Source organism: Dipodomys merriami, unplaced genomic scaffold, assembly GCF_024711535.1.
Source record: "Dipodomys merriami isolate MVZ:Mamm:240054 unplaced genomic scaffold, mDipMer1.0.p SCAF_12, whole genome shotgun sequence".
Classification (NCBI taxonomy): domain Eukaryota; kingdom Metazoa; phylum Chordata; class Mammalia; order Rodentia; family Heteromyidae; genus Dipodomys; species Dipodomys merriami.
In genome coordinates this window covers 2,279,059-2,298,331 of record NW_027202493.1, presented here as the reverse complement: position 1 = coordinate 2,298,331, position 19,273 = coordinate 2,279,059, and positions in this window count along the sequence as shown.

Sequence of the window (19,273 nt, the reverse complement as noted above, 5' to 3'; positions counted from 1 at the left end):
TTTCCCTTATTTGCAATATCTAGTATATGTATGAGTCAAGCGGAAAAGGTCAGATAATGCGATGTTAGGAAAATGAACCCTTAGATATGTATTTTAATGTTTTTTTCTTTCATGCATGTGTTTCTAACACATTTATAAGATTATTTCTTTGTGCTTTGTATGTCCCTCCCCCACAGTATAACCCCTGCTTTCACTATATTTGATGTCAGTATAACTTGTGGAGGAGATGGGGAAAAACAAGTCGTTTAAGGATACAGGTGGACCTGTTGCAACAATGAGAAATACAAGTTGTCATGTCAAAAACGAGCTTTACAATGTCGGTGGGGGGGGAGAAGGATTAGGATGGGGGAAGGGGGGAGGCTGGGAAGGGATGTGAAGGGTAAACAAAGGAGGAGGCTGCAATGCTTGGTAAGAAATGTATGCATTATCCTGCCCATGTAATTGTAACCCCTCTGTACAGTATGTTCACAAATAAATAAAATAAAATAAAATAAAAATGAACCTAGTAGCTTTAACAATATTTAATGGAGGCTTTCTTGCTGTAGGTAAGAGATTTGGTTTAGAAGGATCACGCCTAACCTAGATGAGATTATAATATGATGTTTGTCTGGGAAGAGGATTAAATGCCTACCAAAGACAGAAAAACAAGGTCTTTTATTTAAAAATTGTATTTTAGTTTGTACACATATAAGTGATTATTTATGTTCATCTAATTCACAATTCAGTGAACTCTGTATCCTAAGACTTTAAGTTGCCAATTCCTATGCAAATCATCTGCATAACTGAACTACAAAAGATTATCAGGATATGTTTATTTGATAACACATTCCATTTTGTAGTTGCAAATAAAGCTAATATACTACCCAAAAAAAAAAAAATCTTTCTCGGTGCACAAGGGTATAGATAAGAGGATTGTAGTCTAAGGCCAGCCTTAAGAAAAAACTCATGACTACCTGAAAAATAACAAAAACACAAAAGGGCTGGGTTGTGGCTCAGTGGCAAAGTACATGCCAAGTGTGAGGCCCTGAGTACAAACCCTCATACTGCCCCACAAAAGTGTTTTTGAGAACCCTAGAATACTGTACATGTATAACTCATTCATCCACTATTGTCTTCAACTGCTCACAACTACATAGTGATATAGGTAGTCCCCACTATCTCACGGGAGAACTTTAGCCTTTCTTCACCACAGGCTGTGTAGCCACACCCACAATCCAATGCCTCTGGCTCAGAAAAAAAGATGACCTTTCTCTGACTTCACACTGTTGTCCAACAATATTGTCCTGGCTAGAATCCCCAGATGGTACTTTCGCAGTGAGGTTTGCCCAGCTGCTTATTTTCCAACTCTGTGAAGTCCTGTGCTTTCTTTGTTAGCTTTCTTCCAAGTCTAACTTTGGTTGAAAATTTCCTTCCAAAGGTCACTTTATGGGTGAAAGGTTTTTAGAATCACTGAAAGTTGTTTTTTTGTTTTGTTTTGTTTTTTGTTTTGTTTTGGTGCTGGTGCTAAACTCAGGTACTGAGTGTAAGGTCGGATCCTGGATGGCTAGCAGACTCCACCCTCCTCGCAGCAAAGTCTCCACCCAGTACCTGCGTTACCTAGGCAACTGGGACACCTGGAAGAGGTCACATCTGCATCCGCTGAGGTCACATCTGAATTTGATGTGGCCACACCTTTCTCTGCCCAAGCCCTAGATAAGACTTAGCCCAGGCCCAGACGCTCTCTTTCTGCTCTTTTCTAGCTCTTTCCTCTCTTTTTTCTAGCTCTCTTCTCTTTCTCAGCTCTCTCTTTCCGAGCTCTCTCTCTTTCTCAGGCCTTTCCCAGCCGCGTGGAGGGCCAACCTGGCCTGGTCCCAGCAGGTCTACTGAATAAACCTACCCCTTACCTGAATACCACGGGCATGGTGCTGTTCTTACTCGGCTACCTCTTTTTAAAAACCTAACACTGAGCACCATTTTTAAGCTTTTGTGTTCATGAGTAGTGATCTATCACTTTAGCCAAAACTCTACTCCCAGCTTTGTTGGTGATTAGTTGGAGATAAGAGTCTCACAGCCTTTCCTGCCAATGCTGGCTTTGAACCATAGCTAGGATTACAGGCATGCGTCACTAGAGCCTGGCGTCGTTGAAATTCTTGCATTCATTCATATATGGGTTTGTGTTTAACCATTGGGGATTATGTTAGCCCACTTGCTGTCAGTGTAACAAGATACCTGACATAATCAACTTAAAAAAAAACTTGTTTTGAAACAACTTATACATAGGAAAGCTTTGTTTGGGCTCACAGTTCTATCCCTGGTCTCTTAGCCCCAATGCATAGGGTCTGGGATGATGCAGAACACAATGATGAGGAAAGAGAAATGGAGCAAAGCTGCTCAGGCTCTGGTGAAGAGAGGGAGAGGCAGACAGACAACCACAGAGAGAAAAGGAAGAGTGAGAAGAGAAGAGGAGGAAAGGAGAGGATATCCCAATACCTCATTCAAGCCCAATGACCTAACTTCCTTCCCTCAAGCCTCACCTCTTGCTATTTCTACCACCTCCCAAAAGTGCTACAGGCTGGCAACCAACCCTTTAACATGTGGATCCTTGAGGTATACATGAAATACTTAACTGTGCTGGATGCCAGTGGCTCAGGACTGTAATTCTTACTCAGGAGGCTGAGATCTGAGTATCACAGTTCAAAGCAAGCCTCCTATCTCCAATTAACCACCAAAGAAAGCAGAAGTAGAGCTGTGGCTCAAGTAGTAGAGCTAAAAATGAGTTAAAAATTAGTTCAGGGACAGTGCCTAGTCCCAAGTTCAAGCCCCAGGACTGACACACACACACACACACACACACAACACATACAATACTTAGTTGCCTGTGCAACTAGCCAGAACATTACAAGCCAGGATGCCATAAAGACAATTGCACATCCGTGTTCATTGCTGCACTATTCACAATAGATAGCATACAGCATGGATGCCCTACAGTAGATGAGTGGATCCAAAAAATGTAGTACCTGTACACAATGGAATTTTACACATAATAATACTATGTCACTTGTAGGGAAATAAATGGACTTAGAAAAAAGGTAGAGACCAGTTGTTTTATATGTAGAAGCTGGATCTAAAATACCCTGGGACATGATAAATTATACAAGACTCTAGGCATTCACACACAGTGAGACCAAAAGAGAACATTCTTAAGGGAGGAACACAAAGGTGCAATGTCTATAGGCATCTGATTATATAAAATAATATTTATCAAAATGAACTCCAGGAAGGGGAAACAAAAGGATTTTTCTTATTGTTGTTTTTGTTTTATTTTATTTCATCTTGTTTGTTCATTTATCTCTCTTTGGGAGGGTAAAGGAGGCACAGAAATGGGGGGACAGTGGGCACCAGTGGCTCATGCCTGTAATCCTATCTACTCAGGAGGCTGAGATGTGAGGATCATAGTTCAAAGCCAGCCCAGGCAGGAACATCCATGAGACTCCTATCTCCAATTAACCACCAGAAAAAAAGAAGTGGCACTGTGACTCAATTGATAGAATGCTTGCCTTGAGCTGAAGAGCTAAGGGACAGCACCCAAGCCCAGAGTTCAAACCCCACGACCCACAAAAAAAGGAAAGAAAGAAATGGAGGGACAAGGGTGAACAAATGCAGCAGTGGTACTCTACTCACTAGACATTATGTTTAAAATGAACTATACAACTTGGGTATGGGAATGGGAAGAAAAAACTGAGAGGGAGTAAGGGACAGGGTGTCATTGTCCAAAAAGAAATGTACTCATTACCTGACTTAAATAACTGTAACCCCTAGTATATGACCTTTATAATAACAATTGAAAATAAAAATTAAAAAATACTTAGCTGTACTTGAAAGTACAAGATGGAGCTGGGAAGGTGGCTCAGTGGTAGAGTGCTCGCCTTGCATGCATGAAGCCCTGGGTTCAATTCCTCAACACCACATAAGCAGAAAAAAGCTGGAAGTGGTGCTGTGGCTCAAGTGGTAGAGTGCTAGCCTTGAGCTGAAGAGCTGAGGGACAGCGCCCAGGCCCAGAGTTCAGTCCCCACGACTGACCTCCCCCCCAAAAAAAAAGTACAAGATGACAAGAAGTCTGAATAATGTAGAAGCTGCTTCTTCAAAATGCACTAGTGTAGAATAGTAATAAGTAGATCATATTGACTAGAAGTGTGATATTAGCTAACAGCAGCAGACAAAAACAATTCTTATGCAATGATGGCTAGTTGGAAACCAAAGTCTCAAGAGTAAGGGAAAAAGAGGTGGTACTAATCAAAATGCATTATATTTAGTGTTAGTATTATGCTCACCTTTGATCTTCAGCTCCACAGGCACCTGGGCCCCCTCCCATTCCTGGAGTTACAGACATACAGCTGGCCCCTCCCTCCCTCCATCCAGACCCACCTGAACTCCCATCTACCTCACTTCCTATCCCCCAGACTCTCCTGCTACCTGCATGGGGATGAAGGCCATGTGCTCCCTCTTGGGGGAAATATGGCTCCTCTAATAAACCTTATAATAATCTTTCTCCTGTGCCTGCCTGCCTCTGCGTTGGTCCCCTGAGATGGATGTGTGGGACTCCTTCATTTAGAAACTGTTTTATTAGTCTATGAACGCACCCGATCTTCTCTGATCTCGGAAGCTAAGCAGGGTCGGGCCCAGCACCAATGGCTCACACCTGTAATGCCAGCTACTCAAGAGGCTGAGATCTGAGGATTGAGGTTCAAAGCCAGCACAAGCAGGAAAGTCCATCAGATTCTTATCTCTAATAAATCACCTGAAAACCAGAAGTGGCGCTATGGCTCAAGAGGTAGCACAGTAGCCTTGAGCTGAAGAGCTGAGGACAGCGCCCACGCCCAGAATTCAAGCCCCACGCCAAAAAAAAAAAAAAAAAAAAAAAAAAAGGAAAAGAAGGAAGGAAGGAAGGAAGGAAGGAAGGAAGGAAGGAAGGAAGGAAGGAAGGATGGAAGGAAGGAAGAAAGGAACAGACAATAAAATATAAGACCAGGGGCTAAGAAGGTGGCTCAGTGGTAGAGCGCTTGCCTTGCATGCCTGAGGCCCTGGGTTCGATTCCTCAGCACCACATAAGCAAAAAGAAAAAAGCCGGAAGTGCCTCTGTGGCTCAAGTGGTAGAGTGCTAGCCTTGAGCTGAAGAGCTAAGGGACAGCGCCCAGGCCCAGAGTTCAGGCCCCACAGCCAGACCCCCAAAAAATAAATAAATTTTTAAAAAAGACAATTAAAACTGATCACAGTGGACCTGATTACGTGGCTCTAATCCCAGCTACTTGGGAAGCAGGAATTCAAGAGCATAGCAGACAAGAGACCTTATCTCAAAAACAAAATCCAAACAAGAGGACACAGCATATCTTAAGATAAGATAGTAAGATAAAACAGAAAGAACAGATTCTTTCTTGGCCAACTATTTTTGTAGTTGTTTTTGTTAGTCGTGGGGCTTGAACTCTGGGCCTGGGTGCTGTCCTTGTGCTTTTTAGCTCAAGGGTAGAGCTCTGCCACTTTGAGCACAGCTCTACTTTCTGGTGGTTTAATTGGCTCAAGGGTAGAGCTCTGCCACTTTGAGCACAGCTCTACTTTCTGGTGGTTTAATTGGAGATAAGAGTCTTGTGGACTTTCTCACCTGGGTGGATTTGAACTGTGATCCTCAGATCTCAGCCTCTAGAGTAGTGAGGATTACAGGCATGAACTGGCTCAAGTAATTAATTGCCATTTTATGTGCTACTAATATTTTATTGTAAGAAATACAAAAGATATGACAAATGCCCAAACCATTTTTTTACTTTAATTTTGCTTGCACATAAGTGAACACAATGGACAGTAACGTTTCAACAGGGATTTTGGAAAAAAAAAAACCAACAACAATGAATTGCATTGCCTGACAATAAATACCTAAATTCTCATTCTAGCACCCAGTAAGACATCCAGATTGATCAAGTAATTTTACACATATTTTGTTTCTTCTATTGTTGTTTTGTTTTGTTATTGTTGCTGTTGTTGTGGCAGAACCAGGGCTTGAAATCTGAACCTCATTTTTTTGTTGTTTTCTGTTTTGTTTTGTTTTTGTCCTAGGGCTTGAACTCAAACCTGGGCATTGTCCCTGAGCATCTTGCATAAACATAGCACTTTACCACTTTAGCCACAGTTCTGCTTCAAATGTTTTGGTGGTTAATTGTCTCTTGGACTTTCCTGCCTGGGCTAGCTTCAAATGTCAATCCTCAAGTTTTAACTTCCTGAGTAACTAGAATTATAGGAGTGAACCACCAGCACCTGACCATTTGTCTGTTGATTTTGCTTATGATGTCCCATATAATAGATTTCTCCCACTCCAAAGTTATGCAAATGTTCTATTATTCCTTCTAGTTTACCATTTTATTTATTTATTTATTTATTTATTTATTTATTTATTTATTTATTTATTGGTCAGTCGTGGGGCCTGAACTCTGGGCCTGGATGCTGTCCCTCAGCTCTTCAGCTCAAGGCTAGCGCTCTACCACTTGAGCCACAGCGCCACTTCCAGCTTTTTCTGCTTATGTGGTGCTGAGGAATCAAACCCAGGGCCTCATGCATGCAAGGCAAGTACTCTACCCCAGAGCCTCCTTCCCAGCCCCACCATTTTATTTTTAAACTAAGATTTTCAATTAGTTTGGGTATAATTAAGTTACGGTTTACCTTTATTTTCTCTCAAATAGTTCATTGTGCCTGTATAATTTGGTATACTACTACTGGTATTGGGGCATGACCTCAAAGCCTCACACTCATTTAGCTTACTTGCTCATGGCTGACAGTCTACCATTTGAGCTATCCTCTAGCCTTACGACTACTATTAAACACATACATATTGCCAGGAGCTGGTCACTCATGCAATTAATTCTAGCTACTCAGGAGACTAGATCTGAGGATCACAGTTCAAAGCTGTCCCAGACAGGAAAATCAGTGAGACTCCAACTAACCTCCAATTAATTCAAATTGATCTCCAATTAACCACCAAAAAAGCTGGAAGTGGAGTTATTGCTTAAGTAATAGGGTGCTAGTCTTATCACAAAACCCCAAGAACAGTGCCCAGGCCCTTAGTTCAAGCCCTAGGACACACACACACATACACACATGCACACGCGCGTGTGTGCGCGCACACACTATATAGAGAGATAGATAGCTATATCTATGTGTGTGTATATATGTATACAATATATATATATATACACACATGCATAGATATGCACATATTCATACATACATATACATGCATATACACACATGTGTACACATGTGTGTATATATGTGTGTGTGCATATATACATATATAAGTTGGCAAAAGGTTTGAATATGAAATTTGATTAAAAGGAAAAGGACAATAATACATATTAAAAATACATTTTCCTTGCACAAATACAATCAAAACAATAGAAAGTACTTTAAAGTTCAATCATTTTTAGTTATGGTAAAGGTATAGGAAAAGGGCAACTCTTGCTGGGTGCCAGTGGCTCATACCTGTAATCCTAGCTACTGAAGAGGCTGAGATCTGAAGATCGCAGTTCAAAGTCAGACAGGGCAGGAAAATCTGTGAGACTCTTATCTCCAATTAACTACCAGAAAACCGGAAATGACTGTGTGACTCAAGTGGTAGAGCACTAGCCATGAGCTGAAGAGCTCAGGGACAGCAATCAGGCCCAGAGTTCAAGTACCACAACTGACAAGACAAAAAAAAAAAAGACAACTCTTAAAGGTTATTAGTAAAATCATAAATTTATACAACCTTTCTGGAGGCAAAAATCTCTCCCATGTTTTTCTTTTGTGGTGCTAGGGAATTGAATCCAGAGTTTTTCACATACCCTCTACCACTTAGCTATAATCTGTCTATTGGAATCTTAAAAATTAATACCTGTTAATAGTCTCCTTTGATTTCTCCTCCTCTTCTTTCTCCTTCTCTTCCTTCTCCTTCTTCCTCTTCCTTTTCTCTCTTCTTCCCCTTCCTTTTCTCTTTGTCTTCCTTTTCTTGCTGTGTAGCCCAGGCTGACTTTCTACTTGTGATCTTCCTGCCTCTGCCTGTGTTGGTATTACACCACTCCAGATTCAGTTTTCATTCTAAATATAGGTTATGGAGAAGCTCTCACATATACACACACAAACATGTATGTATGTATTCAAGAATATTTTCTGCACCATTTTATTAGTAAAAACATTGACACAAGCTGGGCACCAGTGGCTCACGCCTGTAATCCTACTTACTCTGGAGGCTGAGATCTGAGGATCACAGTTCAAAGCCAGCCTGGGCAGGAAAGTCCATCAGATTCTTATCTCCAATAAACCACCAGAAAACCAGAAGTGGTGCTGTGGCTCAAGTGGTAGAGTGTTAGCCTTGAGCTGAAGAGCTCAGGGACAGCACCCAGACCCAGAGTTCAAGCCCCATGACCAAAAACAAAACAAAACAAACATTAACACACTCCTAAATGTCTGAGGGCAAAGCATGATGGAATATTATGCAGCATGGTTAAAATTGAGCCAGCTCTGTAATACACTATTATGAAAATATTTCCTCTCTTAAGCAAAAACTGTACATTACTTTATTTACATGTATATTCTGAGATCATTTATGTAAGGAACAACTTTAGTTACTTCCTGGTATGCTTTGTTATCATTTTCTGTAATGGAGAATAAACCCAGGACCTGGTTGTTTCTGTTTCATTTGGTTTGGTTGCTTTTAACAGACATTAGCTCTCCAAGGGGGGATTTCATTGTGGCCTTTCCAAACATGCATACAATATATTCCAGGCAATCTCCCCCATCTCCACCACTCTCCCTTAACTACACATTTCTCCCTTCCTACTACAATTTCAAGAGATTTCACTATTCTGTTTTCATACTTCCCAATAATCTATTTTGATAACCTCATTAAGCCAACTTTCTTTCATTAGTATCCACCCCTCCCAACAGCCTTACTCTTCTGTTTTTTTATTTTTTATATTTTTGTCGGTCGTGGGGCTTGAACTCTGGGCCTTAGTGCTTCCCTCAGCTCTTCAGCTCAATGCTAGCACTCTAGCACTTGAGCCACAGCGCCACCTTCTGTTTTCTGGTGGTTAATTGGAGATAAGCGTCTCATGGACTGTTCCTGCCTGGGCTGGCTTTGACTGAGATCCTCAGATCTCAGCCTTCTGAGTAACTAGGCATGAGCCACCAATGCCCGGCTGTTTATTTTATTTTATTTTATTTGGGCAGGGGTGTCCGGTTGTGGGGCCTGAACTCTTGGCCTGGGCGCTGTCCCTCAGCTCTTCACCTCAAGGCTAGTGCTCTACCACTTGAGCCACAGCACCACTTCTGGTTTTTCTTTTTGCTTATGTGGTGCTGAGGAATCAAACCCAGGGCCTCATGCATGCAAGGCAAGAACTCTACCACTGAGCCACCTTCCCAGCCCATAAAATGATTTCTTTTTCTTTTTGGTTCTGGTCGTGGGCCTGAACTCTGGGCTTGGGCACTGTCCCTCAGCTCTTCAGCTCAAGGCTAGTGCTCTACCACTTGAGTCACAGCGCCACATCCGGCTTTTTTTTCTGCTTATGTGGTGCTGAGGAATCGAACCCAGGGCCTCATGCATGCAAGACAAGTGCTCTACCACTGAGCCACCTTCCCAGCCCCCCGGCTGTTTATTTTAATACTGGGGTTCGAACGCAAGGTCCTTCTGGGAAGGTGCTCTACACTTTAGCCATACCTCTACTTCTAGCTATGTGCTAGTTGATTGGAAATGAGATAGTCTCAGAGTCGTCAGCGTAGCTGTTTTCGAATTGAGATTCTCAGATCTGAGCCTCCTGAGTAGTCAGAATTACAGTCAGAAGCTACTAGTGCTCCATTAACAATTGAGTTTTGATTGAAATATAACTTATATACAGAAACAGGAAACACACCTGACTTACTACCACCTGGGTCAAAGATCCAGGACACTTTTCAGGAGTCTGAACCTTAAGAGAAAAAAGTTGGCTAAAGGTATAGACTTGCAAGTTATCTGCATATGACAATAATTGATAATTGTTAGAACTAGAGAAAAACATCCAAAGAAGAGCTAAAAATGAAAAAATTTAGAGGGCTGAGGACACATAAGATTTAAGGGATAGAGCATGCTCCATCTACAAAAGGAAATTGAGGACACCAGCTAGATGAACACCAGAAACATGAGAGGAGGAGGCTATCTGACTGTGGCTAGCCCAGGCTGCAGCCCCAGTGCTGTCTGGGCACACCAAGTAGGAAGTTTGCATTACTGTGTACCTTATTGGTCTGCCACTTTTCCACCTTGTACTACAGCCAAGATCTACGTTCAAGGACTCTGGTAGAAGCTCTCTATATGGAAACACCAGTCTACCTTCCTATCTGGATGTTACCTGCCTAGTGATGCAGAGAGACCAGGGTATATCAGAAGCTATAGACTCAGATGTGAGTGAATTCCAGCTCCAGGGTTAAGAGGAGACCAAAGTGGCATCGTGTGGTAGTGTCTGAAAGGCACACTTCCTTACAGGACAGGTGAAGACAGCACAGTTGAGAATTTCTGGAGACCTTCACATCTGAGAAGACAGAGTCCCACCATGAGTAACCACCTGTGATCCCAAACTGCCCAGGTAAGGGCAAAGAGTGGTGGCCTTAAAGAAAGTGTCTGAGAGCTAACTGTCATAATGCATGCCACATGTGTCTCCGTGATCATTTTCTGTGTCCTGTCTCCTGGCTCCTCTCTGGTCATCATGGTGTCCCAATTCAGCTCTCCATTGGAGCTGAATTGGCTTTGGTGTACTGTTTTTGTTCTTTCCGTCTCTCTAGCCTGTTTCCTCACTGTGTTATGTGTATTTGGGGGCTGAAGACCTTCTAATAACAGGTGGCCTATCACCTACTAACTTTATATTAAAGGCTCTAATATTCCAAGAAAGAAAGAAAGAAAGAAAGAAAGAAAGAAGAGAGAGAGAGAGAGAGAGAGAGAGAAAGAAAGAAAGAAAGAAAGAAAGAAAGAAAGAAAGAAAGAAAGAAAGAAAGAAAGAAAGAAAGAAAGAAGGAAGGAAGGAAGGAAGGAAGGAAGGAAGAAAGGAAGGAAAGGAAGGAAGGAAGGAAGGAAGGAAGGAAGGAAGGAAGGAAAGATGGAAGGAGGGAAGGAAGGGAGGGATGGAGGGAGGGAGGAAGGAAGGAAGGAAGGAAGGAAAGAAGGAAAGAAGGAAGGAAGGAAGGAAAGATGGAAGGAGGGAAGGAAGGGAGGGAGGGAGGAAGGAAGGAAGGAAAAAAAGAAAGATGGAAGGAGGGAAGGAAGGGAGGGAGGGAGGGAGGAAGGAAGGAAGGAAGGAAAGGAAGGAAAGGAAGGAAAGGAAGGAAGGAAGGAAGGAAGGAAGGAAGGAAAGAAGGAAGGAAGGAAAGATGGAAGGAGGGAAGGAAGGGAGGGAGGGAGGGAGGAAGGAAGGAAGGAAGGAAGGAAAGAAGGAAGGAAGGAAGGAAAGATGGAAGGAGGGAAGGAAGGGAGGGAGGGAGGAAGGAAGGAAGGAAGGAAAGAAAGAAAGATGGAAGGAGGGAAGGAAGGGAGGGTGGGAGGGAGGAAGGAAGGAAGGAAAGGAAGGAAGGAAGGAAGGAAGGAAGGAAGGAAGGAAGGAAGGAAGGAAGGAAGGAAGGAAGGAAGGAAGGAAGGGAGAGAAAGTGTCTGAATCCCTCTTTTCCTTTTCCCAGCCAACTGTGGAAGTAGTGAAGGGCTTCCTCTAATCATCTGCCTCCAAGCTGCCACTACCCATTAAGGTGAGAGTGTGGAACAGTTCCTGGGGGAAAAAAATGAGTCTCAGACAGAAGTTGCTGAAGGGAGCTGCCACCACCTGCTGTCTGGACTTGCCTGGGGTGAGTTCTGATGGCTGTCATCTGGCTTTCTCCATGCAGCCCCTTTCTGCCCATTGGCAGTGGGGATCCCCTTGGGGGAGAAGCGGCAGGGAAAGGGCAGTGGTGCAGCAATTGAGGGCAGGCTGGGGTACACTGGGGTTGCCTGGTCCTGCCTCACATGGATTTCACTCCCCTGAAGTCAAAGGTCCAACGCCGTCCTCTGTGGAGCCCCATGCCCCTCAGTTTCAATCACTGTTCAGTCTTGCAGGAGCTCTGTCCAGCTTCTTGGGGTCAGCATTGCCCTGCTCATCAGAGCAGTTTGTGGGCGCTGCTATCTGATCCTGTCTACTTCAGGGGTCATACACATCAGGCCAGCAGGCATGGTTCAGTTCTGCTTCTCCTCACAGTGTTTTCTGCAGCTTTCTTAATCGTTAAGGACAAAACTCCTGCCTGGTGTTCAGGTGGCTGGCTGTCCTGATCATCAGAGTGAGGCAGCAGAGAGGTCGGGGAGAGTGTCTACACTGAAGACTGGATGGGGCCATGTAGAACTGTGCTGTTTTCTTTGTTGTTGTGTTTGTTTGTTTTTTCCAACTGGGAAACCTGTAATAGCCTTGATTCCTCAACCTGTGCCTGCTCTTGTGGTAAACCTTTCATCTACCTCCCTCGCATTAGTGTATGGGGAAACTGTCTTCCTACTTTAAAATGGGTGCACTATATTTAACACACACACACACACACACACACACACACACACACACACACACACACACACACACACACACACACACACACTGGGCCTGGGCACTGTCCCTGAGCTTCTTTCGCTCAAGGCTAGCACTCTACCACTTGAGCCCCAGTGCCACGTCCGGCTTTTTCTGTGTATGTGGTACTGAGGAATCCAACCCAGGGCTTCATACATGAGAGGCAAACACTCTACCACTAATTCACATTCCCAGCCTCTTAATCTCTTTTAAGAGATTGTTCATTTTCTCTAGTTTTTAATTCATGGATGTATTTTCAAAATGATCTTTCACTGTTCAAATGGATTATAGTCATATTGGAATTTAAAATCTCACTTCTTAAGTATTTATGAATAGCTGAACTCTAAAAAAGGGAGAAGAGGATACATGTCATTTAGAAAACTTTCATTCGGCTTAATGAGTCCAATGCACAATTTTTGTTTCATTTGAAACTCAGACTGAAATATAGTGTTTACTGTCTCTGTTATTAAAAAATCAAAATAAAAATGTTTAAAGTGAGAACAAGAAAAAAAAGATCTTTATCTCCTCTGACTCTCGTGGGCTTCATGTGAGCCACTGTCTAGCTGGCAGTGTACATGTAGTCACTATGGCTTCTCTGCCTTTAGCTAAGATCAAGTGTAGCTGTTGTCATACTCATCAAGGCTAAACAAACAACATTCACTTTATTTGTCTCTGAGGGCTGTCCTGCCCAATTGCAAACCTGCCTGGACCCTTGCCAGGTGTCAGATAGGGTGAAGACAGAGGCAGCTTCAAGCCCACAGACTTCTAGGAATAGTGTGAAGAAAACACAGCAATGGCTTCCTTGCTTGACGAGGGAGGTCATTGTGATCATCTGGGCTCTTGCCTTTGTAATCACTGCATGCCTTCTATAGTCATGAGTTCAGCAAAGGGTGAGCATGAGTATGGCAAGAGAACTCATAGCAAGGGGCTGGGATGTGGCTCAGTGGTAGAGTACATGGTAACATGGGCAAGGCCTTGAGATCCATTTCCAGCACGTAAAGAAAAAAAGAAGAAAGAAAAAAGATGAGGACAGAATGATGGAAAGATGGCATTGATCAATATGCATTATACTTACAAACTGATATGTTGAATTGAACCCCCTATATACAACTCCTTAAAGATAACTTTTTTTAAAAAGGAAGAAAAGCTAGTGGGAATCCACTAAGATAAGTGGTACAAAAAAGTAGTACTGGAAGACAAGGTATTCTCAGAAAGTGTGGCAATATATTCCTGATGAATCCAAGAGTACATGATGTCTATGTATGTATGTATGTATGTATCTATCTATCTATCTATCTATCTATCCATCCATCCATCCATCTTTGGAGAAAATACAATCTAGGCTAGGCCAGTTAGGATAGGAAGTCCAGACAATCATTTGTTTCATTAAAGAGGGTCCAAGACACAGACCTGTGATGTTATCTTCAAATGAAGTTATAGGTAGAACCAGGGAGAAAACTAACAAGATTTGAAAATGACATTGCTCACTTTTCACCTCTGAATTTCACATTCCTGACTTATTATCAGACCACATTCCCTGGAGTACACTTTGAAATGATAGTTGACATTTTTGCAAAACCTTATAAAGAACATTGTTTTATTGGCCTTTTTTTTTTTTTTTTGGTCAGTCATAGGGCTTGAACTCTGGGCCTGGGCGCTGTTCCTCAGCTCTTCAGCTCAAGGCTAGCACACTACCACTTGAGCCACAGAGCCACTTCTGGTTTTCTGGTGGTTAATTGGAGATAAGAATCTCATGGACTTTTCCTGGCTGGGCTGGCATTGAACCTTAATCCTCAGATCTCAGCCTCCTGAGTAGCTAGGATTATAGGCGTGAACTGCAAGAAAGAGCCTGGCTCTTTCTTCTACTCTCATGGAAAGGACAAAAGACCACTAGGTATGGGGTGGCACAGTGACAACTCCAAAAATTACTTGGCCATTGACTTGTGTTTTACATGAGAAAGAAATACTTATATATTGCAATACTTTTATTGGCAGAAAACATAGTTTTCTCTCCAAAGATTAAAATAAATTTAAGAACTTCTATAGGATTACCTTGATTTAAAATTGCTAGAAATGCTGGGGAAAAAAAACCAACAAAACTAAAAATAACTTTAAAACTTAAGGAAAGCCAGATGCCTGTGGCTCATGCCTATAATCCTATTTAGAAGGCTGAGATCAGAGGATTGCAGTGAAACCAGCTAGAGCAGAAAAGTCCCCATGAGATTGTTATCTCCAATTAACCACTCAAAAACTGAAGTGGGAGGCTGGGAAGGTGGCTCAGTGGTAGAGCACTTGCCTTGCATGCCTGAGGCCCTGGGTTTGATTCCTCAGCACCACATAAGCAAAAAGAAAAAAGCCGGAAGTGGCACTGTGGCTCAAGTGGTAGAGCGCTAGCCTTGAGCTGAAGAGCTGAGGGACAGCGCCCAGGCCCAGAGTTCAAGCCCCACGACCGGACCCAAAAAAAAAAACAAAACTGAAGTGGTGGGGGGGCTGGGAACGTGGCTTAGTGGTAGAGGCTTGCCTAGCATGTATGAAGCCCTGGGTTCAATTCCTCAATACTTTTTTTTTTTTTTTTTTTTTTTTTTGGGTCCAGTCGTGAGGCCTGAACCCTGGGCCTGGGCGCTGTCCCTCAGCTCTTCAGCTCAAGGCTAGCGCTCTACCACTTGAGCCACAGAGCCACTTCCGGCTTTTTTCTTTTTGCTTATGTGGTGCTGAGGAATCGAACCCAGGGCCTTGAGCATGCAAGGCAAGCGCTCTACCACTGAGCCACCTTCCCAGCCCCTCAATACTTATATAAACAGAAAAAGCCAGAAGTGGTACTGTGGCTCAAGTGGTAGAATGCTAGCCTTGAGCAAAAGAAACTCAAGGACAGTGCCCAGGCCCTGAGTTCAAGCCCCAGGACTGGCAAACAACAACAACAACATTGACAACCAGAAGTAGTTCTGTGGCTCAAGTGGTAGAGCACTAGACTAGAGCACAAAGAGGCTCAGGGAAGGTGCCCAGGCCCTGAGTTCAAACCCCACAACCAGCAAAAAAAATCAAAAATCAAAAAACAAAAACAAACAAACAAAAAAAGTTAAGGAGGAGCCAGGTACTAGTAGCTCACATGTAATCCTAGCTACTCTGTGATCTGAGGATTGAGGTTCAAAGTTAGCCCTGGAAGGAAAGTCTTGAGCCTTTTATCTCCAATTAACTACCAAGTTGTGGCTGAAACAGAGTGGTAGCCTTGAGCAAATAAACTCAGGGACAGTGCCCAGTTTTGTTTTTTTTTTGTTTGTTTTTTTTTGTCCAGTCGTGGGGCTTGAACTCTGGGCCTTGGCACTGAGTTAAGACTAGCACTCTACCACTTGAGCCACAGCACCTCTTCCGGCTTTTTTCTTTTTGCTTATGTGGTACTGAGGAATCGAACCCAGGGCCTCAGGCATGCAAGGCAAGCGCTCTACCACTGAGCCACCTTCCCAGCCCCAATATTTTTTGTCCTTTTTGTTTTTTGGTTTTTTTTGGGGGGGGGGTCCGGTCGTGGGGCCTGAATTCTGGGCCTGGGCGCTGTCCCTCAGCTCTTCAGCTCAAGGCTAGCACTCTACCACTTGAGCCAGTGCCCAGTTTTTGAATTCAAGCCCCAGGATTGGATACCCCTTCCCCCCCCCAAAAAAAGAAAAGATTTCTTAAAAATCCTCAGCCAGGTGCCAGTAGTATATACCTGTAATTCTAACTACTCAAGACTCTAAGACTCAGAGAACTAAGGTTTCAAGCCAGCATAAGACGAAAAAAGAGGGCTGGGAAGGTGGCTCAGTGGTAGAGTGCTTGCCTTGCATGCTTGAGGCCCTGGATTTGATTCCTCAGCACCATATAAGCAAAAAGAAAAAAGCTGGAAGTGGCACTGTGGCTCAAGTGGTAGAGCGCTAGCCTTGAGCTAAGGAGCTGAGGGACAGCGCCCAGGCCCAGAGTTCAGGCCCCACAACCGACCCAAAAATTTTTTTTCTTTTTCTTTTTTTTTCTTTCTTTTTTTTTTTTTTTGTGTCCGGTTGTAGGGCCTGAACTCTGAGCATGGGTGCTTTTTTTTTTTTTTTTTTTTTTTGGGTCCGGTCCTGGGGCCTGAACTCTGGGCCTGGGCACTGTCCCTGCTATCTTCTGCTCAAGGCACATGCTCTACCCCTTGAGCCACAGCACTACTTCTGGTTTTCTAGTGGTTTATTGGAGAGAAGAATCTCATGGACTTTCCTGACCCAGGCTGGCTTTGTACCACGATCCTCAAATCTCAGGCTCCTGTGTAGCTAGGATTACAGGCATGAGCCACCGGTGCCTGGCTAGAAGAAAAATGTTTAAGACTACATTTTCAAAATAATCATCAATAAAACAGGGGGCTGGGGGTTGGAGGTGTGGCTCAGATGGTAGAGTGCTAGCCAATGAGCAAAAACAGCAGGTACCAAGTTTGAGTCCTGGTCTCAAATCTAAAAAACAGAAACAAAAGAAATAACAATGACAGTGGGCTGGGAAGGTGGCTCAGTGGTAGAGCGCTTGCCTTGCATGCCTGAGGCCCTGGGTTCAATTCCTCAGCACCACATAAACAAAAAGAAAAAAAACCGGAAGTGGCACTGTGGCTCAAGTGATAGAGTGGTAGCCTTGAGCTGAAGAGCTGAGGGACAGCGCCCAGGCCCAGAGTTCAGGCCCCATGACCGGACCCCCCCCCCCCAAAAAAAAGAAATAACAATGACACCACCACCACCATTACACACACACACACACACACACACACACACACACACACAAACCCAGGGCAAGCCAGGTGCCAGTGGCTTACGCCTATAATCCTAGCTACTCAGAAGTCTGAGACCTGAGGATCATGATTCTGAAGCCAGCCCTAGTAGGAAAGTCCCCATGAGACTCGTATCTCCAATTAACTACCAAAAACTCAGAAGTGGAGTTGTGGCTCAAGCACTAGAGGGCTAGCCTTGAGGAAAAAAAGCACACAGATTGTGCACAGGTCTTGAGTTTAAGGAAAGGGGATTACATGTATATGCCTTTTTCTCTTGGTACTGCTGCAGATACAGTGAATTGCTGTGGATTTATTCTTTAATAAACATCAAAGGCCCTGTACGTGTAGAAAGTATCTATGGGGGAGAAGAGCTGGCTGGAATGTGGATGTTGCCACCACCCTGGGGGAAGAAACATCTTCCTGGTTCACAGCACAGTGTGTGACACAGCCAGCCTAAGGACAGCAGTGGTGTATGTTGGGAAATGAGTTCTACCTCTCACTGGCAGCTTAAACATTTCTTGCAATGGGACACTCTCCTCCTCTCCCACTCTTCCCCCAAATGGTTTGTAATACTACTCAGATCTTCATTCCAGAATACAACTATACCTTCCATAATAAACTAAACACAATCTAGACTCAAACTGATGAGAAATTTCACAAAATAGTGAATAAATGAAAGTGAATGAATAAACTTGAGCTATGGGCAGTAAGGCTTCAATGTGCTCTATATTCAGCTTTTCAGTACTACTTAGACATTTCATCTGTCCTTTTTGTGTCTAGAAATGAATGTGACAGAGCTCTGGCTGATCAGTGAACTCTGTGATGCCTAAACGAAGAAAGGAAGAAAGGAACGAAGGAAGAACTAGATCATAGCTCAAGTGGTAGAGTATCAACCTAACTAGCCCAACACCAAAGCCACAGACACGGACATAGATACTATGAGCTTAGGACTGACAACAAGAAGGCCATCACCAGATGTGAGTTGATATCATTGAATCTCCCAAACTATAACTTCCTTCCTTTCATCCTACCATCCCTTCCTTCCTTCCTTCCTTCCTTCCTTCCTTGTGCTGATCCTCGGGCTTGAACTCAGGGCCTGGGCACTTTCCTGAGTTCCCTTGCTCTACTACTTAAGCCACAGCTTTACTTTCTGTATTTTTGTGGTTAACTGGAGGTAAGAGTCTCATGGACATTTTCTGCTTCAACTGGCTTCAAACTATGATGGTCAGATCTTAACCTCCTGCATAGCTAGGATTACAGGTATGAGCCACTGACATCCAGCTCCTCTGTTTGTGTGTGTGTGTGTGTGTGTGTGTGTGTGTTTTAGTTATTTGTGCTTGGCCTTGGACCTGATTCTCCCATATACTAAGTTATTTGGAACCACAGACATGCACTACCATGCTGTTATTTTGTTGAGATAGGGTCTTGTTAACTTTTTGTCATGACTAGTTTTGATCTGAGATCCTTCTAATCTCTATCTCCCAAGTAATTGTAATTATAGACACGAGTCTCTGTGCCTGGGTCTATATCTTCTTTTTGTTTTGTTTTGTTTTTGGGTCCGGTTGTGGGGCCTGAACTCTGGGTCTGGGTGCTGTCCCTCAGCTCTTCAGCTCAAGGCTAGCGCTCTACCACTTGAGCCACAGCGCCACTTCCGGCTTTTTTCTTTTTGCTTATGTGGTGCTGAGGAATTGAACCCAGGGCCTTATGCATGCAAGGCAAGCGCTCTACCACCGAGCCACCTTCCCAGTCCTAAATCTTCTTATTACTACTACTACTACTACTACTACATTTTGCCAGTTGTGGGGTTTGAACTCAGAGCCTGGCAACTATCCCTGAGCTCTTTCTCTCAAGGCTAGCACTCTACCACTTTGAGCCACAGCGCTACTTCTGGTTTTCTGGTGGTTAATTGGAGAAAAGTCTC